This window comes from Glycine max, chromosome 4 (assembly GCF_000004515.6).
Source record: "Glycine max cultivar Williams 82 chromosome 4, Glycine_max_v4.0, whole genome shotgun sequence".
NCBI lineage: Eukaryota > Viridiplantae > Streptophyta > Magnoliopsida > Fabales > Fabaceae > Glycine > Glycine max.
Genome location: NC_016091.4, coordinates 41,217,379 through 41,243,903, shown reverse-complemented (window position 1 = coordinate 41,243,903; position 26,525 = coordinate 41,217,379). Strand labels below are relative to the sequence as shown.

Genomic DNA, 26,525 nt, shown 5'->3' with positions numbered 1-26,525 from the left:
CAACGGTGATAGTACGAATAATATATTTCTAGATATATAGCTATATTGCTCTAGGCGGCTGAATAAAGTTAGCAACTTTGGACGCAATATTATACTTTTACAGTAAAAGTTCTACTATCGATAATATGATGCACTCTGCCTTTTATATATAAAATGGTCGATTTATCTAAATTTTGGTGTGTATAATTATTGAGTTAATATTAAAATATTTAATTAATAAAATTATATATATATATATATATATATAATATTGAAGAAATATTCAATATCCAAGCTTATCTCATTAGTTTACTGCAATTGAAGGAACACTTAAAATCAAATTGTATCATTATTTTCTTCCTTTTTATATTTTAATAAAACATCACTTTATATATATATATATATATATATATATATATATATATATATATATATATATATATATATATATATATATATATAATAAAGTAACTTGCATCGAATATTATAATTGTAAATGCATAAAAAATCATCTTATAGATGCCTAGGATTACATAAGATTAGCAAATGTACTCAAAATGATGCTAAATATATATTTTAGTTACGATATTCATTTTTATTTTTTACACCGTTTATTTATCATTTTAATATAAAATTGATGTCAAGAAAATGATAAAATTTTCAAATTAAATAAAATATTTAAAATTACAATATCTTAAAAATATATTTTTTTCAACAACAAAATAGATCAAGTTTATATATAAAATATATGAATATGTATTATTTAATTTTTTTTATAGTTAATTTTTCCAAATACTTTTGATTTAATAAATTTGCTTAATCACATTCGTTTTGTTGATAGCAGTTTTTTACTAAATTAGTTTCTTAAAGTTTTGACTAGCATATCGATGATTTTTATGGAAAAAAAACCCGTATACTACTACATATGAAATATGTCACGATTGTTGTAAATCAAATTATAACCATGATATATAAAGATAAACATTCACATAACCAGTATTTAGTTTTTCTAAAATGAGTAAATGTATAAGGTTGAAAAATAAAAGTATATATATCGTTAATTTAAAGTTACTTGAAACCATTTTGTACAACGTGATTAATTATACCTTTTTTTCATTTCTTTTTTATATATGTTTTAGCTTTCTATTTGTTCTCGGAAAAAAAATTGATCTTGTAGAACTTTAAAATCTAGTTAATGTTTTTTTCTCAAATATACCCTTAATTATTTAATATCTGCTAATGGTGCAGGTATTAGATATCAATGTATAAATAAGGACATTAATTTTAATTTAAATATAATGATTTTTAGTTCTATTAAATATTTATTTGATTAGAAATGAGACAAAAGTAGTACTCTAATTAGACGTGTTTGATCAAGTGGTACGATAAAAAAAAATTATTTCCTCCATAAAAGGAAAGCTATCGACTTTTACTTTGATGTTTTCACATAAAATACATATGCTGGGTTGGTTCATTATATTTTTTTGAAGGAAAGTCGATTCATTATATTGAGAGTTGTTATTTGTATAACTTTATACATATACTTTGATCTCTATCACTCCATTCATTACATCTTTCTTTTTTTTCTCTTCTCTTTGATTTTGGACCCCTCTCCGTTTTCTTTTCTCTCCATTTCTTTCATTATCAAGCTTTTAAGAAATGTATTTTATTATATTTTCTCATTATATTTTTTTTCTTCATAAAGTATTTTTTTATCAGCAAAAAATGTATCATCTCCATTTTATTTATTCATAAAAAAACTTAGAAAATGAAAATAATGGAGGCGAAAAAATGAAGATGATCCAAACTACTCCTCTTTTTTCTCTTTTTATTGTAAAATTTGTTATGCAAATTGTTATATATATACTATATTAATTGCATGCTGGTTAATTTAGTACTAGCTAGCTTGCTTGGTTCCTTCCGTTTTCTCTAGGAGACTTTGTCACATGACCTAATCACATTACCACGTCACATGGGTGTGCTCACAAGGGCAACAAGTACAGAAAGAGTTATATCATTTGATGGTTAATTGGATTCAGTAGGCAACGCGTGAAATACACGTCGGTGCTGATGAGTATGTCATGTTTGCATTGCGACAAGAGAAAAACAGAACCACCGCTGTCCTCCACATAACCCTTCTCCTTCTCCCCCTAACACAAGATCAAGATAATGCATGAGAGAAAACTTTTCTTTTTTTCATTTATCATGTTGTGCAGTTACAATTATGTATCTGAGAGCGTGATTGTGAGGAAAATTGATGGGATCCTTCGCGGGCAAGATGCAAATACAATGATTCATCGCTAAGAATAAGGATACGTATAGCCAACACTTGTAATGAGACCCAAAATAAATTCTTTTCTTAGATGGATCCATTTAAATTAAGTTTTTTTATATTCGCAAACTTTAACGGTTAGTTGTGTTATAATATTAGTAGGACACTATAAGAAATTTTACAATTTGTTACTAATTTTAATTAGGAATAAAATTCATAGATAATTTGTAGCTAATTAACTACATAGCTACCATTTTTATTTTTCTAGTTAATAATATTGAAATTAAATAATTTGTTAATATCTCTTTCCTAGTTACTCTCTCTCTCCAAGAACGTTGTGTCTAGCATGGTGGTTGTGAACTAGGTTTGTGTCCTTTTGTTTTTTATTCATTAATTTGTGTGGTTCTTTATTTCATCATTTGATTTCATGGATCTATGATTTCATTGTGGTTTTAGTCTCGTTTCAAATTGGATTGTCGCTCTATTTATCGTTAACTTTGTGTTGTCATGGATCTATGTTTCATTTTATGGTTTGATTCTTGTTTCAAATTGGAATTTCACTCACTCTCTCACTCATCTCGTGTTCATCCCTCACTCACTCATGCTCCCATTAATTCATCACTTGCTCCCTCTCGCATCGATCACATTCATTGTTGATTTTGAAGCTAAGGTTCGATGATCTATTTGTGTGTTTTTATTTTGATTTTCATTTTATTTTCTTCTATTCGTGAATTGTTTTTATTTTCATAATTGTGATGTTACAATTTTACTAATTTTCTCAATGTTTTTTCAGTTTTTGTTTTTGTCCCGCATGAATGTGCTACAATTCCATACTTGTTGATCCAACTATTTCAGCCTTTTAGTTGACATCAAGGTGTTTTCATTGCATGCTTAGAAGACCAATGTTTGATAGACCAAAATTTCTATTTGTTCTTTCTTAAGCATTGCTTATTTTAGTGACTATTGTTGTGAATTGTGGTAGCTTACTGCATTTTGTGACAATGGATGTAACTTATAATAAAAACAAAAATTGTGATTAGAGTGACTAAGATGTTGATTGGACCTACATAGATTCATTTAGTCACTTACAATGTAATGCTATACTCATTCAGGAATCTTAATGCAGGGTGCATCTTACGAACTGCTAAATGTGTTATATATCCTAAAGGTATGTTTCCTTCATTTTTTTCTTGTTCTAGAATTATTAACTGGTTATTTATTGACACCCTAAATTCTGAGACTTTGATTATACCTTAATTAATTAATTTTTTATTTTATAAAGCGTATTAATCCATTTGATTTTTCCAGTCACATACAATTGAGAAAGCGTGAACGGGAATTTTAGTAAAAAAATTTAAAACTTTCATTAGTTAGTTTCTAAGGACAACCTCGCGTAATCAATAAAGTACTTATACACATGCTCAAAAAGAAGTGTAGCAATAACATATCTGAAGTTCATAATGTGTGTGCATGTGTGTTTGTGTGTATGCGTGTGTATGCGTGCACATAAGTGTTTTCCTTGAGTATAGTAACGAGCACAACCTCAGTACAACTGTACATAAGAAAAAAGTAGATGACTGAATATACACTTGAGAAAAAGTACTAAAGTCTAGGCCTACCCATACCAAATACATATAAAATGAAGGGCCCTAGACTTTAGAGCAATCATCTCTAACACCCAATCCAATGTAGAAACTACACAAAAGTATAAGTCAGTAGGCATTCGTGCATAACTGGGATACCCAAGGAAGTGATCCACACCTCTGGTCACGTTGGGTATCCGCCGCCCCCAAGTGCACTCATTATCTAGATGAAGCGTCGACTCTTTGCCCTTTATATGATCCTAAAATAAAAACGTAAGAAGTGAGTCTTTCCGCTTCGTCAGCCAAACACAAAAGGACTTAACAAGAACAAACACATACAATTTATCAAACACGACGATGTGATTATCTACCAGATTTCACTCACATCGGAAAGATCTCTCTTAATATCTCAACATATGTTTCTTACTGGCCAACTATCATTAGAACTCTCAGAACTCGATGGTCTTACACAACTTGGTTTTGGATGACTGTTGGGAGTACACCTTTATATCATGGTATAATGGCAAACTCTTACCAACTAAAAATTGCTCGTAGTCACTCAGGATTGCCAAGCTGGCTCGGTGACATCAATCACAACTCGACGCCTCACCCCCAAGGACAATTAACATCCTACTATCATTTCTTAGGTACCATTCATGGTCATCCAACAACTCTGAGGAGGGTTTCCTCAATGAATCTCCATATTCAAAGCGTCCTTCCTTTCGCAATAGGGTTTTGCTGCTTTTGGCACCGCACAACATGGAACCGGTGCATGGACTTGCTCCATAATCATATAGTCTCGAGGACCCATATCCCCTTGATCACTCTAGGTGACACTACCATTTGACCTTTACTTCCATCAACGTTACTTCATAAACATCGACACAATCAAAATGTGACACTCGTAATTATTGACTTCTCGACAGCTCTCACACTGCAACAATTTACACGGTGACACTTCACTCAACTGCTCGTTGGTCAGAACCCTCCACCGGTCAGAACACTTCATAGGTAGCCTTTTCGAGACCTCGAAAATCAGCTCTGCCTGCTTCCATGATCAATGGCTGACCACACAAACCAACACAAGACTTTTCAAAGTACTTTGTCCTCACTCACACACTTTTTGGGAAACTTCCGAGAAGATCACTCATCCCATAACTACTCCAAGCCAAACACGTTTATCTATGAAGTTTTTAAGTGATGGGCTACCAAAAAGTATATGTATCTTGTTGATATAGGTAGTATCAATTAATTCTTTTAAGTCATGCTCAATTCTATAGTTTCATACCTACATAGCCTCTAGATCCCTCACATTTTGATGTGATTTGATCAGGGTGTTACACAAAACAGCCCACGCGACTCTCTTCAAGTTGCACATTTTGCAGTTCACCACATATTTACACTCGCTTGCATGTTTCTCAAGTGCATTACTCTCTTTGGAAAGAAACCTAGTCACATGAGTACTTGTGCCTAAGTTCTTGTAATCCATCACACAATGTTGCACATCATTCAATGCACACAATGCCCACTAGAATGGGGTTCTAGTCCACACTGAGACTTATGCCTGAGTCCCTACATCAATCACACAAAGGTGCATGTCTTTCAAGATGCACCATGCCACTAGAGCGAGGTCCTAGTCGACACTTGTAACCACCACACATAGGTCTAACACACAAATCATTACAACTCTCGGTTGCCATTCAATAGGGTCACACACAAAATATCACATGCAACAGTTACCCTAGTCACACCTCCTGGTCTCCAAAAGTAAAGCAACACATTCCGCAATTATAAATGTCTAGGATTCACACTCCCAAGTCTTTCAATCATAAACAAACAGATCATGGCCCATATGGAAATCATCCAATTCATCCCACAACACTTAGAAAAAAAATCAACAAGGTAGCACATCAACACTCAGCCAAAATTTAAGTAATTCAATACATAAAGTGACATGCATTAAAAACCCTAGCTTTTATAAAATAGACATATCCAAGCCCCTGTAAAATTTTGCAAACAATTTTACCATTAAAAAATTTTCATACAGCATTAAATGAAATCTTGTTATCTTTCTAACAAGCTAAAATACTTCATTAGCAAAAATCTAAAAAAACCATAAAAATTCTACAAGTAGCAAGACAGAAAGCACTTCAATTTGGACATAGTTCAAAGATTTGCAAATTTCTACCTCTTCCCAAAACCAAAAAGACTTATGATTTTCACAGTGTGAAGCTAACAGAGCTCTTTTTTTAGCAAGGTAAAAATTACACAAAAATTCATCTTGTGTTGCTCCTGGTAAAATTTTCTTTCTAACACTTTTCCCATACCTAAAAACTGACTTTCCTACAATATATCTATTTGGCTTTGGAAGATGAGATAAATATTTTTTTATTCACACGGCTGGAAAGAAGTTCTTCTCTATTTTCATTAAAAGTGACCCTTTTGTTATGGTGACATCCGCGGAAGTCAAAAATTACAAAAACCCGAGCACTGCTAGACACTCAATGCACACAAGATAGTCAAATTTCATGTCATGGATTGGCCTCAAAATGCTCTCATATATCAAGGGCTTCAACATGAAAGTTGTTTCATATTGTGTCTGGAGTAAAACAAAATAAGTTTCATGAAAATCCAACGGATAGATTTTATTCTAGGCTCAAAACCTTGAGATTGGTCCAGAGGACAAAGCCTTACAGTCAGCCTCACCCTTCTCATTGCCCATTGTCGAAAATCTAATCTTGCTTTATAAATCCTTAAAAAATTGAACAGAGTCTCCTTTGTACTAGGATCCCTTCCGAAGCATGAAACTAAAAAAAATAAGAGAAGACATGCATGCAAGTGAAAAGTTTTCAACTTTGCAAAACAGTTTGAGAAGACCCTTTAAAAACCCAATTTTTGTACATGCAATGCAATAGAATTGTTAGCTTCCCAAAGGCAACCATGGGGGCTGAGTTCATAAAAAAGAACTCTTACCACATGGTTCAGTTCACACGAAAATAAAGAAAGGATGAGGGTGCAAGCACTACACAAGACGTTGTGCAGAATTTTGGATGACTCCTCCTTCCTCTTTGGTGATTCACAAGTGGTGTGCTTGAGAGGGGGAAGATGAGAGGTTTTCGGTTTTCTTCTTGGTCAGCTAAAGAAGGTGAGAGAAGAGAGCTCTTTCACTTGTGCACTTAAGCTTGATTTGAAAAGAAAATGAAGTGAGTGGGTTAAAGTGTAGGGGAGGGGTTGAGTTTTTGAGTGTATAAAGAGGTGATTGAGGGAGTGTTTGGCATGCATGATCAGTCCTTCCTCCTTATTGATGAGTAGAGATTTGCAATGATTGTGGGAAAAAGGATTTACATTGTGTAATTACTTTACACAATGTAACCCTGCACTGTGAAAAAATATTTTTCTCGCGACCAAAAATATTTTTTTACTAACTTTAAGAATTAAATCTAATCAAATAAGTTTTTATAAAACTCAGTACTTCATAAATTAAATAAATTCCAACAATCAATTTATTCTTTTTCTTAAAAGGATTAAATCACAACAAAATATCTCCAGCAAAAAAATTTACCGGCAACACTTACCGACAATTAATCACAAGCAACCTTATTCTTAAGAAAACACTCCACTCACAAAAGAATAAATAAATTAGCATTGTGATGTCCAATCAAATCACCGTCCATGATCAATTCGATCGCAAACAATTATATAATCTAACATTAATTAAACCACACCCTATGGACAATTCACTCAACCAAGAAACACAAAGATAAAATTACAAGAAAATACTTGCACAAGAATAATTATACGTATATTCTCATACTTGATTTTTGTATACTTTTCTACTTAACCATTATTAAGAAACTACTAATTTTTTATACTTCCCATTTTTTCCCTTAATTATACTATTACTTTACTAATTACATGCAATTACTCAAGATACATTTTTTTTATTAGAAATAATTAAATTTTTTCTTATTAATTACATTTTTTCCCATTTTATGGGTTGGACTTTTGGGTGTTACAATTTAGATGTAGTATGATTTGAATGACATAGTTTTAGATAAGTAATATTTGTATTCTCGCCATTTCATAACAGGAAGCTATTTAGTTCCCACTCTAAGACACACATATACACACTCTGGACTGTTAAGCACCAAGGAGAATGGATACGTGGAGCATATAAATTTTTCTAATCTGCACAAATCTGGTATGCTTTACTATTTAATGTTATTATACCTGTGATACATAAATCTGGTATGCACAAATCTAGACAAGGTTGTGGCTTTGTTGGATAGCATATTCAATTAGAGATATATACTGCCCAAAATCTGGACAGGGACGGCTAGTGCTAGTGTTTTAGTTAGTGATCTCATTTTTGACAGAGCCATTGCTAAGATGTCATTCCCTTACCATTAGATTCTTTATAATTCGAATAATGGTTAATTATCCAAACATGAACTTAATATTTGTTTAGGCTTACCAACATGGTGGTTGAAGGTGAGGATGTGGTTACAGTGAGTGCAAGTACAATAAGGTTGGGCTATTGAACAGAATGTCGTGATTCATATGGAGAGGGAATGCTGTAGTAAAAGCTTTTGGTGGAGCAGCAACCAAAAAAAGCTATGACCAATATGTGTGATAGTATACAATAGTAATTAATAATAGAGAAACCAAGTTAAGTATTCAACTCATTAGGGGAGAGAGAAGAGAGGTGGCAAATGGAAAACATAGAATTCTAATAGATTTGGAGACAGAAAAAGCGAGAGTGTGTGTGTAAAAGGACACAACACGATGATGATGTAATGTTATTAAAGTACGTATTTTCGGCTCTAGACGTATCATTCCCTTTAATATCACTTTCAGGTGATTAATAAGAGGCATAGAAGTCATAAAATAAGAGTTTACTGTAAATTGATTTGAGTTGTGATTAATAAGAGTTTAATTCAGGTATTTCTTTTATAATGAAGGCACCTGCCATTTCCATTAATGATCACATATGTGGCTAAACTAAAAGAGAAGGTGAATGCCCTCACTGTGAAACCTGTCATACGTTTGAAATGTTAGAATTCTTGAATAATACTTTAAACAGAGTTAGCATGGCCGGACATTCGACAAGCATCTAAGGTCATGGTCTAGAGTCTCCAAATTTATAAGGTCTCCAAATTTTGTTAATAGTAGTATTATTAATATAAATTATTTTTTAAAAGTCCACAATCCAATTTTTTAGTTTTTCAGCAAATGAAAAGTCATTCAAGTGTGACTAAGTAAATTTCTCGGCAGCTGAACATATAATCTCTATTGGCTACTTATATAGTTCCAACATTAATGTAATTTAATTTTCTTTTGACAAAAAAAAAGTCATTTTTGGATCAACCTCTGTTTTCTCTCTAGTCTCTCTCATTCTCATTCTCTTTATTCTCAGTTCTCTATTACTACATTTAAGCAATTATTTGACTTTTCAACTTTCGTATAATCATATTCTAATTTGTGAATTGGTATACCCCACATCAAGTGACCAACTCCATTACTTCATCTCTAAGTGACAAGAAGAAGATACTCATAAACATTGCTAGCATGTCAAATTCTCAACAGGTTTGATCATTTCACTCATTTACTTTGCATTTTAATTTATAAAGCAATTGATTGAATTGAAATTAAATTGAATGAATATTTACAAATTACAATTGTTACATCTCTTTTTTTTTATTGTTTATCGTTGTAGGTGCAAGCAAAGTGATTGTCATTACGGTTCGGATTTTGGATACTCGTAGATGTGACGGTGCATAGTCATAGCTTAAAGAAATTTTTGTTCACAGATTTAATTTTTCACTTTTCAGGTTTTATTGTTTCATTATTATCTTCTTTTAATTTTAAAATAATTTTTCTAGTGTATCAGTAAAATATGTCAAACATAAAGTATGCATTTGGTTTTGAAAAATTGATTCAATCTCCACAAGGTGCTCTTCATAAATTTGTTATTATTCATAAAAAGGATGTTACAACTAGTTCAACACATACAAATATGACAGAAAATTCTCCTCTAAAAATTCTAACTAATATTAATACGGTAAAGCAAAATACTGATAATGAAAACATTCAAGAAGTAGAAAATCTTAACAATATGAATAGTCCTAATCCTAGTCAAGAACAAGAGAATAATGAAAATTTACAAGAAAATAGTTTAGAAACAAATAAGGAGCTCAATAGTACATCAAATGAAGCTTCTAAAAATATTTATGATCCAAGACAATGGAAAAATATTGATGGAAACTTCATAGATTTAATTGTTGAGAATGGTCCAAATAGATATAATGATAAAAAGATGAAAATAATAGACATTTTTCTTCATTTTACTACCAAAAAGTAATGCCAAATGGAGAAAAATATGATCGAAGATGGCTAGTGTATTCAAAGGATTTAGATAAAGTGTAAATTGTTTTGCTCAAAAAGTAGTGCTTGTATTGCTAATCAATTAATTAATGAAGGTACTAGAGATTGGAAAAATATTGGTTCCAAGCTTAAGAGTCACAAAACAAGTTATGAACATGTAACTAATATGTATAAATGGATCGAATTAGAAATAAGATTGAGAAAGAAAAATACAATTGATAAGGAGATCCAAGAACAAATTAACAAGGAGAAGGAACATTGGGAGAAGATTTTGGTAAGGATTATAACTATAATTAAATATCTTTCTAAAAACAATTTAGCTTTTCGTGGGACAAATGACAAAATATACCAAAAAGACAATGGAAACTTTTTGAGTTTGATTGAGTTGTTAGCATAATTTGATCCAATTATGCAAGAACATGTTAAGCGTATAAAAAATTGTGACCTTCATAATCATTAATTGGGTAAGACTATACATAATGAACTTATAGAATTGTTAGCTTCTCAAATAAAAAATATTATACTAAAAAAATTAAAGATGTAAAATATTTTTCTATCATTCTTGATTGTACTCTGGTTGTAAGTCATCAAGAGCACATGATTCTTATTTTGAGGTGTGTTGATACTTTCAGTTGTCCCGTCAAAATAGAAGAATACTTTTTAGAGATTTTACAAGTCAATGACACAACAGGAAAAGGTCTTTTTGAGGAACTTACTCGAGTATTAAAAAAATATGACCTTGATATTAATGATATAAGGGGACAAGGGTATGATAACAGGTCTAATATGAAAGATAAAAATCAAGGAGTACAAAAGAGATTGTTGGACATAAACCCTAGAGCATATTATACTCCTTGTGGTTGTCATAATTTGAATTTAGTTCTAGGTGATATGGCCAATTCATGTACTAAGAGCTATTTCTTTTTTTGGAGTTTTGCAACGCATTTATTCTTTGTTTACTTCTTCGACCAAACGGTGGAAAATCTTACAAGAAAATGTATCTTAAGTTTTTAGTTAAATTACTATCTCAATCTAGATGGGAATGTAGAATTGAAAGTTTGAAAGCCATAAAGTTTCAAGCACCAAAAATAAGGGACGCACTTGTTCAATTATCGAAAACTAGTGAAGATCCTAAGATAAAGAGTGAAGCCATATGTTTAGCAACTTATGAGATGGAGAATTTTGAATTTTTATCGTGAATGAATATTTGGTATAATATACTTTTTGTTGTGAATTCTATAAGTAAGATCATGCAATCTAAATATATACATATAGATGTTGCTATATAGATCACTTAAGAGGCCTTATAACTTATTTGAAAATTTACTGGGAAAATGGTTTTGCATTTGCATTAGAACCCACCAAAGAAATGACTATTGAAATTGATATAGAGCCTAAGTTCAATGAAAAACGTAAGATTCATAGGAAAAAACATTTTGATGACATTGTTAGTGATGAGATAACTCATTCTACTGAAGATTCTTTTGGCGTTGATTATTTTTTGTATATATTAGATCAGTTTATTTCTTCTATTGAGAGCCGATTTGAACAATTTTTAGAATATGAAAACATGTTTGGATTTTTATTTAATTCAAATAAATTTAAAACTTTGAGTAAAGATGAATTGAAAAAATCTTGCATCAATCTTGAAAAGATTTTGAGTTTTGAAAACCATTCTGATATTGATGGTCTTGATTTGTTTTCAGAATTAAGGTTATTGAAAGAAGTTCTAACAAATGAAATTAACACACCATTAAAAATATTGAACTTTATAAAAAGGTTAGGTTCTTTTCCAAATACATACATTGCTTATAGGATACTATTAACATTACCTGTAACTGTAGCGACCGCTGAAAAAAGCTTTTCAAAATTAAAATTGATTAAATCATATTTAAGATCAACCATGCTACAAGATTGATTGAATGGATTAGATATGTTATCTATTGAGAGTGGCATGTTAGAGTTACTTGGTTATAAAACTTTAATAAATAATTTTGCAGCTCAAAAAGCCAAAAAAATAACAAAAAAATTATTAGTCTATATTAACATTATAACATAGGCCCTTGTCTTCTTTCCAAAAAAAAAAAAAGCATAGGCCCTTGTCTTAATTTTCACCTAAGGCCCCAAAATTCCTAGATATGGCCCTCAGAGTTAGTACGCTGGAACAAGAGTTTACTACTACCAAAAAGATATCATTGGTTTTCCTTGATACTTGAATGTCATCTGATAGGATTGTGCACGATCAACCTCACGCTACCAGCACCAATCACCATCCATTCCATGCAACCACCAATTCCAAGCCCAAACAAAGGATCACCGCTCCCAAACATCTAAAGGATTACGTTTAACGAATCCTGTCAGATGTTGTCGAGCTGGCAGCACGTCAGTGGCAAGGAAAAAGATTATGTCGGATGCTTGTCGGATTGTAGTAGGAATATTCCCATTTTGTTATTGGATGTTCCTTACGTTATTCTGATTTCCATTTTCTGTTTTTCTATTTTGGCAGCATCCTTATGTGATGCTTATATATAGTTATGAATCCGTGTAATGAAAGCAGAACTTGAAATAATACTCTATTTCCTTCTTCCTTCCATTCCCGGAGGCCCCTAGTCCTCAAACTCTAGGCTCTCATGTTGTTCCTAACATTGGTGCTTTCATTGAGCATCAATGGCGGAATCCACTCGTTTAAAATCCAACATGGACCGTATTGAGGATGCTATTTCCAAGCTTACCTCTAACCAGCTAAATTTAATCACGACCCAGAACCATGTGACCTCAAAACTGGATGAGCTTCTTCAAAAAAATCATCCTTCTTGAGTCCAACAAGCATTCTCCAACTTCTTCTGCCAAACCTGAACTTGTACCACCTTCTTCCCACTTTCATCTCCTGAAACTGGACTTACCTCATTTTGATGGGTATAATCCTTCCGATTGGATCTTTAATATAACTCAACTCTTTAAGTATCACACCACGCCAGAGCATGAGAGGCTTACTATTGCCTCGTTGTATATGGAGGGACCAGTCTTGGCCTAGCTCCAGTGGATGACCAGGAACGACCTCATTTCCTCTTGGTCAGGCTTCCTTCAGGCCTTGGAGGCCAGATTTGCTCCATCTCAGTATGATGATCCCAAGGGCATAATGTTTAAGCTAACACAACGAGGAACGATAAATGATTATTTGTCGCAATTTGAGACGCTAGCCAATCATATCATTGGCCTTCCACCTTCGTTCTTACTTATTTGTTTCCTTTCCAACTTGGCTTCGAATATTCGCCGTGAGGTCCAGGCCCTACAACCTCTGACCATGGTTCAGGCATCAATGCTCGCACGACTCCAAGAAGAGGAGCTTCAGGATCACTGTCGTTCCTTTCGAGGTCGACCACTTCCGCCTCCTTCACCCTCACCACAACATTCCTTTCTTGTTCCCTCACCTCCTACCCAACCTCTGCTCCCTACTCCTCTGAAACCACCTTCATTGCCACTAAAATGTTTATCACCGGAGGAAATTGTTGTTCGAAGGAAAAAAGGACTATGTTTCAATTGTGATGAAACGTTTAGTCGTAGTCACTGATATTCTTCAAAGTTTTTTATTCTGATCGCAGATGACGAGGACGGTCATCCAAACGAACAACAACCTATGGAACCACCTTTCAACCTCCAGGATTCCCTTGACCCTTACACTCCAATCAGTCTCCATGCCTCGTAGGCCATCTAGCGTTAGAGACCCTGCATTTATTGGGTTACATTTTCGACTATAAGGAGGTTATCTTGATTGATGGGGGGAGCACTCATAACTTCGTCCAGGAAAAGTTGGCACAATCACTGGGCTTGCAAACCACACTCACTAACCCACTTAGAGTCATGGTAGGAAATGGGAACCAAATTGAGTGTCGCCAGCTTTGTGAGGAAGTTCTCGTCCATATACAAAATCAAAGTTTCACCATCGACCTTCATGTCCTACCATTGTGTGGAACGGATTTGGTTTTAGGAGCTCGGTGGCCTAAATCTCTTGGCCCAATGCTCACAGATTATAATGATCTGATAATGAAGTTCATGCACGTCAAAAAGATCATTGAACTTAAAGGTAATAGTGACATTGGACTCCATCTCATCACCCCACCCCAACTGCGATGACTAGTTCGAACGGATGACGCCAGTGGTTTTTTCCATATTAGGGTCATTCCTCTAGAGCTCTCTTCAACCAAAACCATGATACCTTCCCACCACTACCCAAAGATAGCCTCCTTTACCCACCAATTTTCGGAACTCTTCCAGAACCCAACTGATTTATCCCCATCACGACCCACAAACCATGCCATTCATCTTCTTCCAAATTCTAAGTCGGTAAATGTCTATCCCTACCAATATCCATACTTTCAAAAGCAGGAAATCGAGAAGCAAGTTGAATCCATGCTTCAGAAAGGTCTCATTCATCCCAATACCAACCCGTTCTCATCGTCCGTGATACTAGTAAAGAAAAGAGATGGAACATGGCGGTTTTATGTTGACTACCGTACCCTCAACGCCATTACGGTAAGAGATCGATTTCCAATACCCATCATTGATGAATTACTGGATGAACTGGGTGGTGTGTGGTTGTTCTCTAAACTGGATTTACTGTAAGGATATCATTAAATCTTGATGAACGAAGTAGATGCCTACAAAATCGCTTTCATAACTCACCATGGCCATTATTAGTTCCTCATCATGCCTTTTGACTTGTGCAATGCGTCGTCATCCTTTCATGCCACCATGACTAGTATTTTCTACCCTTACTTATCATTATATTTTTTGACGATATCTTGATCTATAGCAGGACCTTCACGGAACATATGTCAATTTGGAACTCACCTTTCAGATATTAATGGAATGCAAGTTCTTCCTTAAGCTTTCCAAAATGTTCATTCTCTTAGAACCAGGTTAAATACTTAGGCCATTTGGTTTTCGAACGAGGAGTGGAACCTCTATAAAAGAAGGTTCAAGAAATCTGGCAATGGTCTGTTCCTTATTCTGCCAAGGCCCTACATGGTTTCTTAGGCTTATCTGTCTTCTACAGACGGTTCATCGAGGGATATGCATCAATGGTTGCCCCTCTTACTCAGCTACTGACCAAAGAACACTTAGACTGGACACCTCAAGCTCAGCTTGCTTTCGATGCACTTAAGAATGATATTAGTGCAGCTCCAATTCTTCTATTGTCGGATTTCACGTTGCCCTTCGTGGTCGAAACTGAAATTCTGATACTGAGGACAGATGTCGTACAGGATGTCACGACATCGCGCTTCAGAACATGCAGATTGTATATGACAGTATGAACAGATTAAACAAGTAAATAACACAAGAGAATTGTTAACCCAGTTCGGTGCAACGTCACCTACATCTGGGGGCTACCAAGCCAGGGAGGAAATCCACTGAAATAGTATTAGTTCGAAGATCTAACAGCCACTGTATACAACCTTCTCACCTAACCACTACCCATGCAACTTCTACCTAAGAGCCACTCTTAGATATGAGAACCCCTCTCACTCCCTCTCAATCACTCACCCGTGTTTACAAACAAATCAAAGACACACCAGAGATTGCTCTCTGAACAATAGAGATCAACTCTACACACTCAGGTCCAACACTTGATGTTAGGGTAACATCAAGGTGGCTCACAAAACACTCAAGTCACAAAACTCACAAAATAACTCTTCAATCTCTGACTTGATTAAAAAACCCGTGCAGCCTTCATGTTTATATAGCAGTGTACGTATCTGGGCTGCAACAACTTGCGCTGGATAAGCTCTATCATTCTCCTGAAAAATCTGCACTTAAAGATCTAAAAGATAAAGTTTTATCTTTTAGTTTTTATCTTCAATCTCTAATCTCTGAACGAAACTATTCAAGTTTGTAATTCAATCTTTAATTATCTTTTAATTCGTTCCTAAAGATAGAGCTCCTAATCTGTTGCTGACTACACATTAATCTGTTAAAGATATAACAGATTTATGTGTCCAGTATTTTCGGGCAGGATGTCCTGGACATTGTATCCGACATCGTGGATCCTGCAGCTTCAATTCTTCATTTGACATTTTATCTTGCCTTGTGCATTGTGCAGCCCAATCTGATTCCTTGACATAATGTTAGACATCATGTGCAGCAACTCCAGCTTTCCTTCATTGTCTAAGTGCTTATGTTTTAACAAAATTTTAGCCAATCTTTTAAAACTAAGTAAAGCTAAGCACTAACAGAAACTAATGTGTCTGGGGTTGGAATGGGCGTCGTCCTTTCCCAACGGGGTCACCCAATTGCCTTCTTTAGTAAACCCTTTTGTCCTAAGCTCCTTCACTCTTCCACTTATATCAGGGAACTAGCCGCCATCACCATTACGGTTAAAAAATGGTGGCAATACTTGCTTGGCCATCACTTCACCATTTTAACTGACCGCTGGAGCCTTAAGGAGTTAATGACGCAAGTCATTCAAACTCCTTAATAGCAAATGTGCTTGGCGCAGTTGATTGGATACAATTACACCATCCAATTCAGGTCAAGTAAATTGAACTCCAATGCAGATGCTTTATCTCATATGTTGAAACCCTCCATCGAAAAATTCCTTATGTTGTCATTACCCAACTTCACTATCTTGAGGGAATTAAAATAGGAGTTATTAGTTAACCCAGAATTTATTGCCCGACAGGATGCGATTACAAACAATTCGGACAAGCATCCCGATTGCGTTATGGTACAAGGGTTGATATTACAAAAAGGTCGAATATGGTTGCCTTGAGGATTTTGTTTCATTCCCATGTTGCTTAGGGAATTTCATGTGACCCCCACTGGCAAACATATGGGGATCACCAAGACTTTAACTAAGGTCAAGGAAAACTTTCTTACCTGTTCTTTGCCGGCCTTAGGAGGACTTTTCTCTACACTTCATCATGGGATTACTAGCTTATAGAGGGCATACCACAATATTAGTAATCGTAGATCAATTCTTGAAGGGCATCCATCTAGGAATGCTTCCTTCACATTACATTGCTCACTCTGTCGCCCTTTTGTTCATGGAGATCGTCGGCAAGATTTATGGAATGCCTTGAAGTATGGTATCGGATCATGACCTATTATTTATTAGCAACTTCCGACAAGAGTTGTTCAGGATGAGTGGCAGTGAACTTCAAATGAGTTCCACCTACCACCCACAAATAGATGGGAAGTCCAAAGTCTTGAATCGTGTCATTGAGCAATATCTTTAGGCATTCATGCATAAACAACCTTCTTCTTGGGGTCGATACTTGATGTGGGCTTAGTGGTCTTATAATACATTGAAACATTCCAACACGGGATTTTTGCCCTATGAAATAACTTTTGGCAAGAAACCACTTAACATTCCTCAATAACTTTCAGGATCATCAAGTATAGATGCAATTGATGAATTCATGGTGAATTGTGATGCTATCTTAGCTAGTTTGCAGAAAAAGTTGCTCAAATCGCAGGAAACAATGAAGCAGTTCACCAACATTCATTGTCGATATGTTAACTTCAAGATTGGAGATTGGATCCTAGTCAAACTTTGTCCACACAGACAAACATCAACCACTGGAGAACCTTATTCTGAATTAGCTAAACATTTTTATGGGCCATTCCAGGTTTCACAGAAGATTGGTGAGGTCGCCTATAAGCTTTAGCTTCCTGAAGGTTCTCGTATTCACCCTGTTTTCCATTGTTCTCTTCTCAAACCTTTTCATTCCTCCTCCCCGAAACTTGTCATGGAATTGCCACCAAAAATCATTGAAAACCAACCTTTGATCATTCCTCTCGCAATTCTTAATACTCGTTGGGACTACTTTTCAGGGGAACCCAAATTACTGGTTTTAGTTCAGTGGAAGGGTCTCTCTCCAGACGATACTACTTAGGAAGCCTGGGATCACTTGAAGGAGACATAGCACCTTGAGGACAAGGTGTTCTTTGAAGTTGGAGGGGATGATAGGGTTGCGCACCATCAGCCTCATGCTACCAGCACTATCCACCACCCGTTCGACATGACCACTAATTCCAAGCCCAAACGAAGGATCATCGCTCCCAAACATCTAACGGATTACATTTAACAGATCCTGTTAGATGTTGTCGAGCTGGAAACACGTTAGTGGCGAGGAAAGAGATTCTGTCTGATGCTTGTCGGATTGTAGTAGGAATATTCCCATTCTGTTATTGGATATTCATTGCGCTATTCTGATTTCCCTTTTTTGTTTTTCTATTTTGGCAGCATCCTTATGTGATGCTTATATATAGTTGTGAATTCTTGTAATAAAAGCAACAGATGAAATAATACATTATTTCCCTCTTCCTTCCATTCTCGAAGGCCCCTAGTCCTCAAACTCTAGGCTCTCATTTTGTTCCTAACATCATCATATTAAGAATAATAAATTATAAAAGCATCTTGTTGTATATAGATGTGGGCGCTAATTAGTATACCATATTAGCATTTTTTTCCCTTTAAGCACTTGATCATGCCCTTACTCGACAAGTAGAGCTCTAAGCCTACATTGCCAAAGAAGTTCAAGACCTTTGTAACCATTGGTATGATTTTCTGTGTAAATAGTTATTTATTTATGTAGGTATTGTGCCAATTTATGTAGGCACTTGTATAAATTAGGAATGACCCCAAGTCTCGATTTATATCATGTCATCTTTTTCCTCTCAGGAAAAAGTGACATTGGATGCTGAAGAGTAGATTGGAAAGCCTCATGAAACTAAAATAGGTTAGTTGGACCTTAATAGGCTTGCTCACTTTCTTGGTTGCATTGTTTCTACTAGGCTTGCTCACATTTGGCCATTAATTGTTATACATTGGGGCTTTTCTATAGGTTTCAAATTTATACTGTCTCATTGGCACACCTCATATTTTTTTTAGGTTGCATTGATATGTTTAAGATATTTTCTTAATTCCAACTCCATCAAACTGATGAACCAGTTTATCAAATCCAATGACTGATGGGTAGATGTTGTACCAACAACTTTATGCTTTTATAGACAGTGATAAGTAGGGGGTATACAAAAAATCCAATTATATAAAATTAATCCATAATTGTCCATATCCAAAACCACTTTAAATCCATTTTAATGGATTGGTTTTACATCCTAATCCAATTTTTTTGGATTTTAAATTCAATCCAATTATTTGGATATGGATTGAATATCTTATTGAATTTTATTGGATTTTCAAATTTTATAGCATTCCTCCAAAACAATGTTGGTCAGAACTATTTTTTTGTCAATGTCATCTAGAGTTTTTTTGGTTGATGTTGATTGATGATTTCTTCGATCAACATTGATAGAGACTATTTTTTTTATTGACGTTAGTTAGGGTTTCTTATGATTGATGTCAAACGAGACTATTTTTCAGTTGACAGTCGACAAAAGTTTATTTTGGTCGACGTCAACCGGGATTATTTTTTGACTGAGATTATTTTAATCAATGTCGCCTAGGGTTTTTTTGGTCGATATCAGTCAATAATGTTTTAACATTGTCTATTTCATTGAACACCATCCAAATAGATAGATGTATCTCTTATACTTGTGCAAAACCTGGACATATCATGTTTTAGCATAAATTTTAATTGCCTAAGGCTATCAACATAATTAGCATATCTAATTTTCGTTACTTACAAGGATTTTATGATCTTGTTCCTGTATTTATTAGCTAGTCGTTAAATTTGGTTTCTTATAGTTTCGCTCCATTTAAATTTCGTTCATTATAATTTATTAGGCATTACTTTTGATGTTTATCTATTCTAGAATACATATGTGGCATATATTGTTGGTGGCAAAGACCAAAACTGAAGCATAATGAAATTATTATTATAAAAACTTGAGATATATTATCTGATTTAAATGTGCAAGCATACTGATAAACGTCAAATTTATCGGATTTTCATATGTATTTTGTGACATTTAGTTGACATTTTAATTAATTTTAAGCCTTGTTTTGAATCAAATTAGCTTTAAATTTAATTTTTACTTTGTCTTAGGTAGAATTTTATGTTTTAATTATTTTTAATGGATTTTTTATAGTTTTTCAGCAAAAACAAGTCATTCTAGCCAGAGCCCCAGAGAGTCAAAATCAGCAAAAAGTTCTAGAAGAAGAAATTACAAAAATTAAAAATAAAAGCTAGGAAAATCAAGAGCAATATATTTTTCAAGAATAAATCAACGGAAGAAGAAGATAATTACTTGAATTAATTAGAGATATTATTTGTTTTTAATTTCTTGTTATTATCTTCTTATTAAACCTAACTACAATTCTATAAATAAGAGATTAGGCATTCATTGTAACGTGTAAAAAACCCGAACAATTCTTAGAATTATGTTTTAGACTTTCACCTATTAGACGCCTCTATTATTTCATTAGACACTCTAGGTTTCATTGCAGTATTTTTATGAGTACAATTCCTTCCACCTAGGAGAGGAAAGGATGAACCTTGTTTCGCTTTAATTCTATCAATTCAATACTTCATCTTAAGTTCTTTATTTTTTTTTGTACTTATGCTTTCATTTGATTGGTCATCTAATAAATGAACTCAGGAATTGACTTGCACTTTGACGAGCCTTGTTGAAACCCGAACATGAATCAAGTACTTAATTGAGATTATCTCTAGGGTTAGAATAATTATGGTTAAGCCTTACTAATTCTCGATCGTTAATATTGATAGTTTATGCCGGTATGCCCAAGGGATTGGGTATTAGGCAAGTAATTTAGAATTTACGACCATGGGGAAGTTGGGGTAGAATACATTAGTGAATTGAAGATTTACAAGAAAGATGAGTATAGAATTGTGAAGTTACAGTGGATTGAACGAATTTCAAGTTCAAACCTAGACATTCATTCATCAAGATTGGCATCATCATCCAACTCTAGTATTAATATTGATTACTTATGTCGGTATGTCCAAGGAATTACCATATCACGCAAGTAGTTTAAAATTTGCAACCATGCAAGAGTTGGGATAGAATACATTCATAAATTAGGAATGAGTAAGAAAGATAAGTAGAGAATTGTGAAGTTACAGTAGATCAAACGAATTTCAAGTTCAAACCTAGACATTCATTCATCAAGATCAACGTCACCATCCAACTCTAATATTTCTATCTTTACTTAATTATTTTATTATCATTTAATTTTTATTGTAATTTATTTTATATTATTTATTTTGTGACAATCACACAACAAAAATATAAAAATCTAATTCTTAATTAAATAATTACATGAAATCTTTTCTTTATTCCTTAGGAGACGACCTAAATGATAATTTAGTTACTATATCATGATTGGATTACATTTGACCTATAAATTGAATCTAACATGAAATAAAACTCTCACACATACTTTCTTAATGGAAGAAAATCTCCAAAAGCAAAAACCAAACCTCTTCTGTCTTTTTCTACTCAAGTGTTGACCTGAGTAGTGTAATTGAGAACAAATTAAGATTTATTGGGTTAATTTAATTAGAAAGAAGTGTAAGTAAGGTGTACCTTCTAAATGCTTTTAGTTGTTCCTCAAAGTCAACATCCAAAAAATCGTTCCTAGATTTGCCGTCAAGTTGTGAACTTAAACGGGGTGCCTCTACCCATATCATATCATATAAAATAAAATCGAACCAATTGGACATATGGATACGGGTTTACAAATTTTGTTGCTTTTACTCATTTGCAGGAAAATTTCAAATTTGAGCATGCTAAAACAGCAAGCTCTAAATCAGGGTCAGATGCATTACGAGCTTATGATAGCATTACAATCATTACGAAGGCCTTAGAGAAAACGACAATTTAGGTAAATAAAACCAAAAACCAATGGCATTTCCATTAAACCATGACACACAATAAAACCCCACAATAAACTAGAGATATAGAGGCCAGCAAGTACAACAGATATAATTTTGCAATCCTATAACTATTGATGCTGTCAGAATGAATGATAGTAGACTTGGTACGATAATTATCAGTAGACTCGATCTATTTCTAATTTAGTTTTATCAACAAGCCATTTTCCTCATTTATGACTTATATTCTAATTAATACTGGTCTCCAAAATGGGGGGGAAAGTAACAGAAAGAAAAAGGGAATTAATTATTCAAATTTAGAGCAATCCTATGGAATTAAATTCTATTTATTCATTTATTTTGTAAACAAATGCTTCGACTAGTAAACTATTTCAAATCACACTTCTTTGCATCTAAATATTTCAAAGGAATTATCAATTTTTGTGCTTAGTATAACAAAAACATCCATGTATACTATCCATTTTGTCAAATTAACAGTGTAAAAACAAAAAAGTTAGGCACTTAAGTCTGTGACAAGATACATAGTAGCTAATTAACAATGTGGAACTTGGAAGCTATTTTTGAATTAATTTCACGAAAATTATCCTGCAAACAATTCCATAGTACTAAAAAAAATCTGAACATAATATATGCTATGAACTACAGACAGAAATGCAGGTACCAAATAAATTGCAAATGGTAGTAAAAACAGAAAGAAAAAATAAAGTACCAGGTTTTTGTATAACTTTCTGGTACAACAATATCTCCACCAAGTGCTTTTAATTCTTCAATGATATCAAGAGTTGGTTTGTCACCAAGCTGGTCTTGATTAATTTGTCGTCTCAGTTATTGTTAATGTAACTCAGTGCTCTACCTAATGTTCTATATTAACAAAATAACAATACACATTCATCAATCTATTTTAAAAGTAAATTAAAAGTAAAATAACAAGCTGTCATTGATTTAAGGGAAATAAGAAAACCAAAGAACCTATACAGGATACGTTTCATCCTCCTTTATTTAATATATTATTATGCCAGATAAGAGTCAAGGACATTGCTTTCCTCCATGGAACTGCAAAAAGCTTTAGCCTGATTATATATTAACAGAGATAGGCATCACTTTCCCCCTCTCTTTAAATTTTAGTATACAGTTTATAGTAAGATTATTTAACTAAGTTTTAGAAAATGTACATGGAAATGGAACAGATCAACCACCATATGTGTCGCATCAATAAATTAGGCCTCATTTCATCATGTATATTCTCAGGCATGTTGCAACCACTTGTTTTTTGTCAGCCAATAATTTCAAGCACCATCTATGATTTCCCTTTCTCATCATCCTATGCATTAAAATAAGTAATATATAAATTATTAATATAAATGCGACCAATTTCAGTTAATGATTTAATAAAATTTTCAAACCATAATGAAGTTCCAATTGGGCTGAATAAGTCTTCTATTATGGGAAAAAGAGTATCTAATATGGTTCAATAGTCTTCTACTGACAAAAAAAACACTATTATTGCCAAGGCCTACATAAGTCAATACAGTCATCCCCTACTTTAGTAATAGTAAGCAAGCAACAATCATTTCCAAATTCCTACACAAGTGAATACTGAATACTAATGTCCTTAGTCCTTAAAACAAAAGCTAGGGTTATGGCTATACAAAAGCAAGCAGTTGCTCATAATTTCAAATGGAAAGGCTAAACCCTTCTACTACTTTGTCATCCAAGAAAAAAATAAGGCTTGATCAAGTATATCAGTAGAATTACAAAAACAAGAAACGACACGATGGGAAATTTACCAAATACTTAGATTTAACAACAAGTGTATGGATGAAATCTCTCTCTCTCTCATGCAAGGATCAAAACAAAGTATATATCTGTTTCGTGTAGGAACAAAATAAAAAAATATTAGCAAGCACAAGGACTAAATCTAATAGCTTTATAACATTGGCAAATGATAAAACAATTTGTAATCGACTTTTCATGTAGAAATAAAATGTTTTTCCATATAGGAACAAAAATGAAAAGTAGCATCAAACGTAGGGATTAGATTTTTAATTTAACCCCCAAAAGTATTTCAAATTGTAATTTTTTTGTCAAGCATAGACAAGCATTTTCTTGAATAATGAAGAAAAATCCCCTTCAAACTGATAGTGTGTGTGTACACTAGTATACTAGTATTTCAGTCCATCAAAATTTCCCTATAGATCTTTGCAGGAAAAAAAACCAGGTAAGTGGAACTGTCTATTCTCATTTCTAATTGTAGTCATAAAAGCTAAAACAACTTCTGTGAATAACATGTGGATAAAACAAACAATATCAATTCCATCTCTCAATTCCACCTGGATAAAGCACTCAGCAAAACAAAGGCTCAGTTAAAACCACATAACGAGTTTGAAATTGAGATTGAGATTCCAATACAAACCTGCAACATCCTATTCTCCTCCAACTCTGTTCGTTGCGCCTCTATCGCATTCACTTCGTCCTCAATTTCCAAGACAGTTCAACCTGGCGTCCCTGAGATCGAAAACACCACAATTAGGTTTTCTCTTAATTAAGCGAAGGAGAAGTTAAAAGACTAACCTATAGGCACCAAAATTGAGAAGAGCGTTGGTTCGATGAGGATCCGGCGTGACGAAATCGGCAAAGGTGAATTCCCCTGGGCACTCGAGCGCTCCTTGATGTTGTTGTAGAGTTTGACAGCGTGAACTGATTCGAAGTGGAAATCGGGGTGTTATTTTTATAATTTTATAATTGTTTGTGTTTGCATATTATTAAATTAAATAGCATACATGCATGCACTGTAACACCCTCACAAATCATATCAGAAATTCAAAGGGTGGAGGTATGAGACTCTAAAATTGAGGATGACGTAAAACAATTTAATTAGTACTATTTATATCAATAAAGATGCATATATTTTTTAGTAGTTCATCACTTAATAATTTCATAACTAAGCGTATTTGATTTGAAGTAGTAATGGAATGTGTAAGCTTCTAGAAAATTTCCTAAATAGCGTGTAAGTGAAGACAAAACATAATGAAAAGTTTTGTCTTGGTTTGTGGAGTTAGTCATTAATCTTATAAACAGACAGAGTTGATTTTCAAGGTCTCGAAAAAAATTACCTACGAAGGATTCTGACCAATAAGGATATTCAGTGAAGTGTTACCGCATGAAATATTGTAGTGTGAGAAATTGAAAATCAGAGATGTTACATGTACAACACTATACCATATGTTGGCATGCAATACTAGGGTTGTTTGTATGAAATGGGAAAAGTTGTTCAAACTGGATGCTAAGGGAAAAAAAACAATATTCATCAGTGGGTAGCCATACCAGATCACCATAAGTTTGTGAAACAAGAAGTATAATTATGTTTTGACAAAATTGTATGCCAATATAAATTTCTAATGCGAATTAATTATATTGGTTTTAGTAGTGGGAGAGGTCCTACAAGCAATTAGTTTAGAGGAGAAATTTTTATGCAAGTGTTGTCTTTCACAAATCTTTTATTCGGTAACTAGTGTGTGTATAAAGTTAATTATTCTTGGTATATATATTTTTAAATATGACTGAAATATTCTAAAAATCTTATTAATAAAATATGTATTGTAGAAACTTAGGTCATGCACTTTACTAAATCATTTGATGATGATGGAACTTATTATATGATTGGATAGCATTTGATGGTGTATAATTATTTTAGTTTTACCTACACCAAATAATTGTAGATATAAGACTTTTGAAGTTATACATACACCAACCGACTGTGGGTACAAGTTTTATGAAGTTTTATACATCACGTAGTTGTAGGTATATGTTTTATAGACTTTTTCCTACACTAGGTTTTTGTAGGTAATAGTTCTTTTGAGTTTTACCTACACTAATCGACATTATGCATAAGTTTTATGGAGTTTTACCTATACAAAGTAGTTATAAGAAGAATTTTTTTTTTTTAGTTTTAATGAATTTACCTACACCAAATAATGGTAGGTACAAGTCATTGAATTTTACCTACACCAAATAATGGTAGGTACAAGTCATTGAATTTTACCTACATTAATCAATTGAAGGTAGAAGTATTTTGAGTTTTACTTACACTAATTCATGTTTGTAGGCAAAAGATGTCCGTAGGCATAAGTCATTTTTCTTGTAGTGATCCCTCAACTAAAGTTTGAGTGATCTTGATCCATAAATTATTTTTCTATTTGATTTTTAGTCCATGCCATTAAGTCTCTTTGTTAAATAAAGATGTGACCGGTAGATTGTGGCAAATTTTTTTCTAACGATTAAAAATCGTAAAAAAATTGTTTTAGAAATCATTCAAAATATGATTAACTGAAAACCACCATCACGTCTATCCATTCATTCATTCATCAATAATTCAACCAAATTCACTTTTAGTAGCACACAACTCAATGGCACAAAGACAAACACACCAATCACAATTACTAGATCCAACACAAATAAAAAATTGATGCAAATAGAGGGTAGATTACG

General features: G+C 33.5%; 1 long non-coding RNA gene across 2 annotated transcripts; it reads right to left on the bottom strand.

Annotated features, from left to right (window-relative positions):
• Positions 1–3,748: 3,748 nt before the first annotated feature.
• LOC100806120 (uncharacterized) lies at positions 3,749–24,894 on the bottom strand. Of its 2 annotated transcripts, XR_414008.4 has the most exons (4): positions 24,609–24,819; positions 24,451–24,542; positions 22,747–23,358; positions 3,749–4,094 (listed from the first exon to the last, which is right to left on the bottom strand). It is a non-coding gene; the product is annotated as an uncharacterized lncRNA (long non-coding RNA). The 2 variants fall into 2 exon arrangements; XR_136472.5 differs by lacking the exon at positions 3,749–4,094 and having other exon boundaries at positions 23,010–23,358; positions 24,609–24,894.
• Between the last annotated feature and the right edge of the window lie 1,631 nt (positions 24,895–26,525).